This window comes from Hemicordylus capensis, chromosome 6 (assembly GCF_027244095.1).
Source record: "Hemicordylus capensis ecotype Gifberg chromosome 6, rHemCap1.1.pri, whole genome shotgun sequence".
In the NCBI taxonomy this organism is placed as follows: Eukaryota; Metazoa; Chordata; class Lepidosauria; order Squamata; family Cordylidae; genus Hemicordylus; species Hemicordylus capensis.
The window spans coordinates 107,548,012-107,557,701 of NC_069662.1; the positions used below are offsets into that span (position 1 = coordinate 107,548,012).

Consider the following 9,690-nt stretch of genomic DNA (forward strand, 5'->3'; position numbering starts at 1 on the left):
TTGTTGGCTGAGTTTGACTCATGCTCAAATAGTTTAAATCCTGTCGTTGGAATCACCAAAGTCCAATTAATTTGAAAATACCATTTTGCTGAATACCTGGACACCAATCTTTCAGTTTCACAGAGGATTAGCAAATCTTCTAGCACGTGAATGTGCCTAGAGACCTAGAGGAAATTCCATGCCTTTTTTTCAGAAAAAAATCTGATATTCAAACCTGGTTCTTGGGCAGATTTCAGTATCTGAGCATTTGACTTAGGATCTGACATGGTGCCTGTCTGACCTAGTTTGGGAAAAGCTCCATTGTTGTTATTTTGACCATTTCCAACAGTCTTGTGGCTCACATGCTTATGGCAGACCGTATTCTCGAATGTTCTGGTTGATCTGTTGTAGGAGTGGTGAGCACATGGTGCATAGCATTTGGGCAAGCAGGAGCCCATTAGACCAGAATGCCTTTTTGTTTGGAATTTTACCATGTAACTAAGCGCTGTCTCTCTTCTTGCCTCTCTCTTGCATACATATGTACCTCTCTCTCTCTCTCTGTCTATGTTGGGTTCTTGGGGTGGAGTGAGTCTTCACTTCTGTTGACTGGTTGTTTTATCAGTTCAGTTAGTTTTTGCTCTCCCCCTCTTACAGAAGTGGCTGTTACCTTGTTAACTGGTGTTAAGAAATAACATATTAAGATTGTTTCTGCAACTAAAGTTAAACCTCTTGTTTGATTCCTTAAAAATCAAGGTATCAGTTTGCAACACTTTTGACCTCTATGGCTCTGTACAATAAAGATGACATTGTTTCTAGCAGTAAGTATTTCATGTCTGCTGCATTATCTCTATTCTGCTCCCTTCCAAGATTGAATGTTTGCTTTGAGTTCTTTAAACTTTTACTTTCAGGAAGAATAGCAAACTCCAGAGTTGTTGAAATCCCCTAACATAGCTCTTCTTCTAAGAGGTCAAGGAAGCGTTGATGCAGGTAGCAGCAGGGCAGCGAGGAAATAGTACAGCAGGGAGGAAGCCTGTTCCAGACCTCCTTCCAACCTTTACAAAAGCCCAGCTGCTGCTTACTTTACTACCAAGTTGTTGCACCACTTTTCTGCCTTTCTTTAAAAAAAAAAATTATATAAAAGTTGAGCCAAGAGCAGTGCTCCCAACTTCAATAGGGGGAAAAACCTCAGTGAAATAATAAAAGTAGCTCAGCAGTGAGGAGCAAGAGCAGGAAAATATTGTTGTGTCCTCTCTACTTCCCCAGGCAGTGAGTCCAGGGTCAGAGTGTAGTTCCAATGGATGGGAGAAATAGCACTGGAAACTATTTGTCTTTGTAAGATCTATTATACATTTTAGATTGTGAGCTTTTTTGGGACAGGAACCATCTTATTTATTTTTCTATGTAACCCACCATGAGAACTGTTGTTAAAAAGCGCTATATATATTCACTGTGGTAGTAATTTTCAAACATATAGGCTCACATATAAGCTCAGTCTTGGGTAAGATGTGAAGGCCAGCGAGGGAAACCTCAAGAATTTAGGGGGAAAGGTCCCCCCCTGGTTTTTTCCTAAGGGGTCCCCGCCCTGCAAATTGGGGGAATTGAAAAAAATGGATTATAAAATATTTTATTTTGGAATATTCATTCATTCATTCATTCATTTGATTTCTATACCGCCCTTCCAAAAATGGCTCAGGGCGGTTTAGAGAAATAATAAATAAATAAGATGGATCCCTGTCCTCAAAGGGCTCACAATCTAAAAGAAACACAAGATAGACACCAGCAACAGTCACTGGAGGTATTGTGCTGGGGGTGGATAGGGCCAGTTACTCCCCTCCGCCGCTAAATAAAGAGAATCACCACTTTAAAAGGTGCCTCTTTGCCAAGTTAGCAGGGGTTCTACTGGATGAGATTATGAATTCACTGGATTATGAATTATTCATAATTCACTGGATTATGAATAAAATATTTAAGAAAGGTATTCATATAAGGAAAGGTGTTCTGGCCTTTACTCTCCCAAGCTTCTTGCTTGCTTCAAATTCCTCCAAACATGGATGTTAAAAATAGATGGAACTGGTTTACAGAGCTGCTGGATTCCTTGGAGTTCAGCAGAGAGCAGTCCATTTGTAACAAAAATTAAATAACATTTAAAAGTAAATTACTAGCTTTGGACTAATTGTCTGTATAAACTATACTTCTAAATGTAATACAAGTTGAGTATCCCTTATCTGAACTGCTTGGGACCAGAAGTGTTCCGGATTTTGGACTTTTCCGGATTTTGGAATATTTGCATACTGTAATGAGATACCATGGGCATGGGATCCAAGTCTAAACACAAAAGGTTACTGTACACTGTATTTTTAAAAAGTTTTATTTAAAGTATAAAAAAAAATAAGCATTGAATTTACGATAACTAGAGGTAGCTGTAAATGTAATGAAAACTAATTGCGAGAAAATTTTCAATGCAATAATGTCTGCAGTTTTTGGAGCATTCCAGATTTTGGATGTCTGGATTAGGGATACTCAACCTGTATACCAAACATGATCAATGTTATGAGCAAAGCAAGTTATACATAATAAATGCTCATAAAGAAGCAATGTGAACTGTAAAGGGTGCTTAAAAATGTATTGCCTATATATTTTTAAAAATCAGTTTTTTCCATGACTTCAAAATAGCTGGAAATTTTATATCTCTAGTCTTGGGGATGGGTTCCATGGCAGAGCACCTGCTTTGCATGCAGAAGGGCCCAGGTTCAATTCCTGGCATCTCCAGACACGGCTGAGAAAGACTCCTGCCTAAAACCTTAGAGAGCCCCTGCTAGTTAGTGTAGACCAGGATTTCCCACCCTGTGGTCCTCCAGATGTTGCATAACTACAACTCCCATCATCCCCAGCCACAATCAATTCCAGGTGGTAGTGTTGGGAGTTGTAGTTCAGCAACATCTGGAGGACCACAGGGTGGGAACCCCTGCTGTAGACAATACTGAATAGTCTAATTCAGTAGGAGTCAGCTTCATATGTTCAGCCTACTCCAAGCCAGTCAGCTCCTAAAAACAAGCAGTGTAACCACTAACCCTGCATTGCAGTGCCAAAGAGAGCGACTTCACCCTGATGCTTTATTTTCAGCCTGCTCATAGCTTGCTCCTACGCTCTGTGTCTGCCCAAACTCAAACGGCAAACATTCCTTCCATCTGTCTCTCTATCCCTCCTGTGAATGCTGATGGGGATTCCATTCCAAAAGCCATTAAGGAACATCCAGTTCTTTTAAAACACTCATTTGGGGTAGAATCAGTTCCAACTTCAGGTATATTTAATCTAAACTGGAGATGTGAAAGGCCTGGAAAAACAACAACATGTTTTTCCCCAGTCTCCCCTCCTTCTTTTCTGTTATTTCCCATGACTTCATACCACAGGTATGAAGTCATACAGGGTACAGGCAGATGGTTGGAGGTGATTATTAATGCTTCATTAAGGGAGGGCAGGATGCCATCATGCCACAAAGAGGTGATGGTAAGACCATTATCGAAAAAGCCCTCCCTTGATCCCTCCAACCTGGACAACTATAGTCATGTTTCTAACCTTCCCTTTTGGGGCAAGGTGATAGAGCGTGTGGTGGCGTCCCAGCTTCAGAGGGTCCTGGATGATACGGATTATCTAGACCCTTTTCAATCTGGCTTCCACCTTGGATATGGGCTGAAACTGCCTTGGTCGCTCTAGTGGATGACCTACACTGGGAACTAGACAGGTGGAGTGCGTCCCTGTTGGTTCTGCTGGACCTCTCAGCGGCATTCAATACCATCAACCATGGTATCCTTCTGGACCGCCTCTCGAGTATGGGAATCAGAGGTACTGATTTGGAGTGGCTCCAGTCCTTTCTTGGGGGGAGGTTCCAGAAGGTGGTACTGGGGGAAAATTGCTCAGCTCCGTGGCCATTGGCCAGTGGGGTCCCGCAGGGTTCGGTTTTGCCCCCCATGCTGTTTAATATCTACATGAAACCTCTGGGAGAGGTCATCTGGGGACTTGGACAGAGTTGTCAGCAATATGCAGATGACACTCAGCTCTGTTTCTCCTTGTCACCTGATCCTAGGGAGTCAGTGGATGTCCTGCTTTGGGGGTTGGAGGCTGTGATGGGGTGGATGTGGGCTAATAAACTGAGAATGAATCTGGTCAAGACGGAGGTAATGTTGTCACTGTAACGCGCTCTACGTGGGTCTGCCCTTGAAGAATATCCGGAAACTGCAGCTAGTGCAAAATGCGGCAACTAGGGCTTTATCCGGAGCTGCCCGGTGGGAGCACATCACACCCCTTTTGAAAGAGCTGCATGGGCTACCAGTTTGTTTCCAGGTCCAATTCAAGGTGCTGGTTTTGACCTTTAAAGCCCTTAACAGTTTGGGCACGGGATACCTGACGGACCGTCTGCTCCCAAGGGTTGCTGCCCGCTTGACAAGGTCATCTGAGGGGGCTCTGCTCCAGGTGCCGACAATAAGGGAGGCTCGGTTGTCGTGCACGCGGGACAGGGCCTTCTCTGTTGCTGCCCCAGACTCTGGAATGCTCTCCCGGTGGCTATTCGCTCCTCGGGCTCCATCACAGCTTTTAGAAAGAGTGTAAAATCATGGCTTTTTACCCTGGCTTTTATATGATTGTCTCTACTGCTTCTTCTTTGTATTTTGTATGGTTATCTTATGCTTGCGTTTTAAATATTTTTAATCAGATTTATGTTTTTATATTTTGGCTTAATATTTTAATTGTAAAATTTGTATAGTCTTGTTTTAATTTTTGTGTGAACTGCCTTGGGTTTGTTTTAATGAAAGGTGGTATATAAATTTAACAATAAATCAATAAAAATAAATAAATTAAATCTCTACATAGGTTTCATGACTGATGAGTGGCTGTATTTACTTTCAGCTTAGAGAGTCACTGAAATAGCCGCCTAGAGAGTTTTGTCTCCCATGCTGATCGCACATCCATAGAATATAATCATGTTCTTTACTTCAGGCACCATTATAAAGAGGCCCTATTTATGAACATTTAATCATGCAAAGTTATATAAGCAATGAGCTATCCACAGTGTGGTTATATTGATGTTTACCAGTGCTTACAACTATTACATAGTAAAACAAAGGCCATATTGGAATTAATCTGGTCTAGTGGAATTAATCTGTTCTAATAAATTATAATATACATACATATTAACCTGGAATTAGGACAAAGAGATAAGAAACTCTTCCAGAGCCCTGTTCAACATCAGTATAGGTTCTGTCTCACGCAGCACCATGAGGCATGTCTGCACATCACTTTCAAGAAATTTATATTTGCACCTCTGCAATAGTCCTCTCTCAAAGTTTATTTGGGAGACAGCAGCTGTGGGGACTTGTGAGCTGATAAAGGAAGGTCTGAAGCAGGTGGGGAAAGACAAATTACTAAATGAAAAGCATTTGAAGGAACAGACTGAACCATTCAAGCAATTTCATTCGTTAGAAAGAGAAATGGAACGAAACGGTTTGCAAGGCATAGAAATTAGCTGTTCTGGTCCTGGGAGAAATACTCTGGCATGTGGAAGCACTTTGTTACAAACATCTTCCAGACAGTGCCAAATCCAGAGAGAGGCACAAGTAACCAGAAAGGTCAAGACCACATGAATGAATATGTGCTGTTTCTCAAAGGTCCATCATCTTCAGACTTTTCCTGTCTGCCCAGATGATGAACTGTTCCTGTGTTGCTGTCTATTATTGATGCTGAATCAGGAGAGGTGGTGGCTGGGTAAACAAAATGGAAAATCAGATCTTTTTTAAGTTGATGTAGATCTAGGAGCTGATAAAGTAGGATGTTATAAAGGCATCCTTCACTCTATAATGGAAAATGATCCCAGTCTTCAAGTGGGCTTATTCTGGCCTCATATTGGGTGAGGAAGAATGCAGCACTCTTTGACTCTTACAGCCATGATGTCTTCTCCAACAGCACTGCTCAGGGGCCAAAGCTGTTTGTGGCTCCACCCAGGAGAAAGCTTCACCACCCGCTGCCTTGCTCTTTATACTCCAGCCCTCACACCAGGCAAACCTTGTAATTCTTCCCCATCCAGGTTTTGAGTTTCCTCTCCATTCCTATTCCCTGCTCTGTTCTCCCTGTTCACATCCTGCACCTCGGTTGCTACATGAGCTCTCGGTGGTGCTACATTTACCAGCTCATCTTCTGGTAGGGTTTTTGTCCATCCACCTTGTTCATCCACCTGTTCGCACAGCTAGGGTGTAGCTTGTCCAGCGCCAGCTTGTCCCATTGGGCCTCTCAAGGCAACCCTGCAATGTGCCACTTCACCCTGCCCCCTGGACAAGCCTGGTGCCAAGTAGCCCCGCCCACCAGGCTAGGGTCCATTGCTGACACCTCCAGTTTTGCTGGTCCTTTGCTTGTTGCCTCACTCCTTTCCAGCACTGTGCTATTGGTGCTGGAGCAAAGAGTGCAGCTGCAGTGAGAGACAGGGAGGCTCTCCACCTGAGCAGTGTGGAGAGCCGGATGGGGTTTGGTGGAGAGAGCGGACTTGACCTACTCTCCCTGCACACGAGCATCCAGCCCTCCCTGGTCAGCTGGATCTGCCCACATGATTACTGGTTCCAGTAGGGGTGGATCTAGTAGGGGTGGCAGGGATCAGGGGCCACCTGGCCTCCAGGAGCCCCAGAATGCCCCGCAGGGAATTCTGGGGAGCCCCCCTCCAACATTGGGAGGCTTGCTGTAGCCTCCCAGTCAGGGGTCTCCTCGCAAGTCGCCACGCCATGGCGACTCACAATCTGAAAAACTGGGTTAGCAGAGCGCTTGCTCCGCTAACCTCATTTAATGGGGGTGCAATTAGGTGGGCTAGCCGCCAAGAGCCGCACAGCTCCCGGCAGTCCACACATGCAGGGGAAACCGGGCTGGGCTCCCTTAGCCCGGTTTCCTCCAAGTGTGTGAATAGCCTCTGGGGTGGCAAAAAAGCAGGCATCACAGGCTGCCTGATACAGCAAGAGGAACAAGCAATGGCATGCACTGGCCCCAAGACTGCTTGCTCTTCATTGCTGTATCATGCAGCTTGTGCTGCCTCCTGTTTTGCTAGGCTAGCCCATCATTCCTCTTGCTGAACCCGGAGAGAAACAACTGGTGAAAGGCTGGCAAAACAGGAGGCAGCTCAAGCTGATGGATACATGTCCGGTGATGCCCCAGGACATGGCAGAGTGCATATTGGAAGAGGAGTGTGAAAAGAGGTAGGTTGTCACTTTCCCAGGAGGAATGAGTGTGGGGAGTGTGTGCTCCCAGGGCTGAGGGAGTGTTGTTCAGAGCTTGGCTGCAACCCAGGTTCCATGCAACATTTTGAAGCCACCTTGTGTAGACAATACTGACCCAGAGGGACCAACTGTCTGATTTAGAAGGTTTAACACGACCTTGCAGATGCCCTTTGCAGATTCCCCATGTGAACAGGGGCAGATTAAGCTTTTTGCCACCCGTAGGCAACCAAAGATTTGCCCCCACCCCCAGCTCAAGGGACTTGACAGCTATATTTGTAAAGAGGAATCCAGCAAAGATTCCCTTTTACAAGTAAAGGGCTCGGGCTGGGGGAGAGTTAAATCTTTCCCTCATGTGCAGAGAGCCCCAAAATGGGCTGGAAACGGCCCGACTTGTAATTTGGGATGTATGTTCTCACCGCCATCCCCATCACATGACCACCACCCTGCCGCCATCCCAATCAGAGGCGTAACTAGGGAAAATAGCGCCTAGGGCAAGCACTGAAATTGCGCCCCTGTCCAAACAGGAATGATGGGACTTGTAGTCAACAATATCTGGAAATCCCTGTTAAAAGGAACACTGTACCATCTAGGCATGGTTGTTGATCAAAACCTGAAAACATGAGCCATCTCTGTAAAAGACTTAGAACAACAGTCAGGAGTTATGCGAGGATTCCAAGTGTCATTTTCTCTGTCTCATCTCATTCTTTTTTAAAAAACATGACTTTGTCCTAGAGGATCACCTGCCCAAATAGCCACTAGCAAAATAGGGGAAGAAGAAGGTGGGGGTGGGGGTGTCTATAAACCAGTGAATGATTCCTGCCAGCCTTTGTCTTATGATGACTGTTGGCTCATGATGGGGTATATGTGCATTCACCACACCAGTGCTTACTTTGACTCCAAGGGGGAGGAGGATACATTAGTTTGCCACACTAGACAGAGGCATTTGCAACAGGAGCAGACAGCCAAGTTCTGCCAGGGCCAAAACCAGCCCCTGCCAGACTAAGAAATCATTGTAATTTGCCCCTTCCTGTCACAAGCAGTGTGCTGTTCTTTTATTATTGACTCTAACTCAAATATCCCAGTCATGGATGGAAAATTCAGGGTCTATTTACAAGAGACACATTTTCTACATGGAAGTTTCTTCTGTGCAGGTGTTGTGCAGAAACCCATATGTAGGGGCATAGCAAGGTTGGAATGGGCCAAGATGAGATTTTAAAATGGGCCCCCAGCCCCTCAAAGTCCAGGGCCTCCACACATCCCAGGCCCCCAAGGATTTAAGTCTGATATTTCAAAATAAGTATGCTGCCTGGAAATACATTTCACTGAATACACACATGCACACTTCACAGTATATATTGATATACATTGAGTACTATATATTTGTGCTACTTTTAATGCCTAGAACACACTAGCAACGCTAATTATTAAAATGGCCCCTTCGCTGCAAATTAGCAAAGGAGACTTTCAACCATGCAGGGTGAGCCTATGTTTGTTTTCTCAGAATTCTGAACAAATTCAGTAAAGTTTGGTTCCAGGAGGTTTTTCACACGAGGCTTTTAAAGCTCTTTAACACACATCTCCTCTGGAATGGAGGAGGTGCTGCATCACATGTTGGCCAGATGTACCCTGAAGTCCCTGCAAGTTATTGGGGAGCAGTTCACACACAAGAAAAATAAAATAAAAGCACAACACATGCTTCACAGTTCTCACTCAGACCTTCCGGGTTGGACAACAACTTGAACATGAGTGCATTTATAAATGAATGAAAGAATGAAAGAATGAATAAATATTTGTTCCAGAAGTTTTTGTGATTTTCTGACATGAAACAAGCCACTTAAAGGCCTTTTTAGATAGTTTTTGTTTTTAAAGCCAGCACATTTTCCAGTCTGTTTTAAATTAAATATTCAGAGACTTCTCAGTCTCGCCCCACCCCCCCATATCAAAGCCCTATGACAAGCAGATCCCTATATATGGGGGTAACCACAAAAAGGAATTCACAGCCTACCTTGCAAAGGCTGTGCTGGATGGTCTGGTCTGCTGCAGGGAGGGTCTGCTGCAGGGAGCTCTGCCAGCCTCCTTTCTGGCTTGCTGGGGCCTGCCGAGTTCAGGCTTCAGGGAGGCCTCTCTGGAAGTCCCGCCCACCCGCCTATCAGCTGAGAGGTGGGGAGAGAAGAGCTCTGCAGTTTGCAGGCTCCTCCGATCCTAGGTGTTGCTGATCCTAGGCTGCAGCTGGAGGCAAGTGGCTGAGGGGCCCTGGAGCTGGGCAGGTGGGCAATGGGGTGGGGGTGGCAGGAACTGGCGTGGCGCCCCCACCTCAGTGGCTCCTAGGGCACGTGCCCTGTCTGCCCCCCGTTGGCCTATGATCCCGATGCACAGTGGCGGTTTTTAGAAGGTAGAGAAAGAAGATTTAACTTCCCCCTGACCCTAGCCCTTTGCTTGCACACCACTCTCAAAATTTGCCACC

The 9,690-nt window shown here is 45.2% G+C and overlaps 1 long non-coding RNA gene across 1 annotated transcript in view; it reads right to left on the reverse strand.

The window, feature by feature from the left end:
* LOC128330438 (uncharacterized) overlaps nt 1-9,345 on the reverse strand; it is a 65,351-nt gene extending 56,006 nt beyond the window's left edge. The window contains exon 1 of the long non-coding RNA XR_008310092.1: nt 9,232-9,345. This is a non-coding gene — a long non-coding RNA (uncharacterized LOC128330438). The remainder of the gene's footprint in view (nt 1-9,231) is intronic.
* Nucleotides 9,346-9,690: the final 345 nt, after the last annotated feature.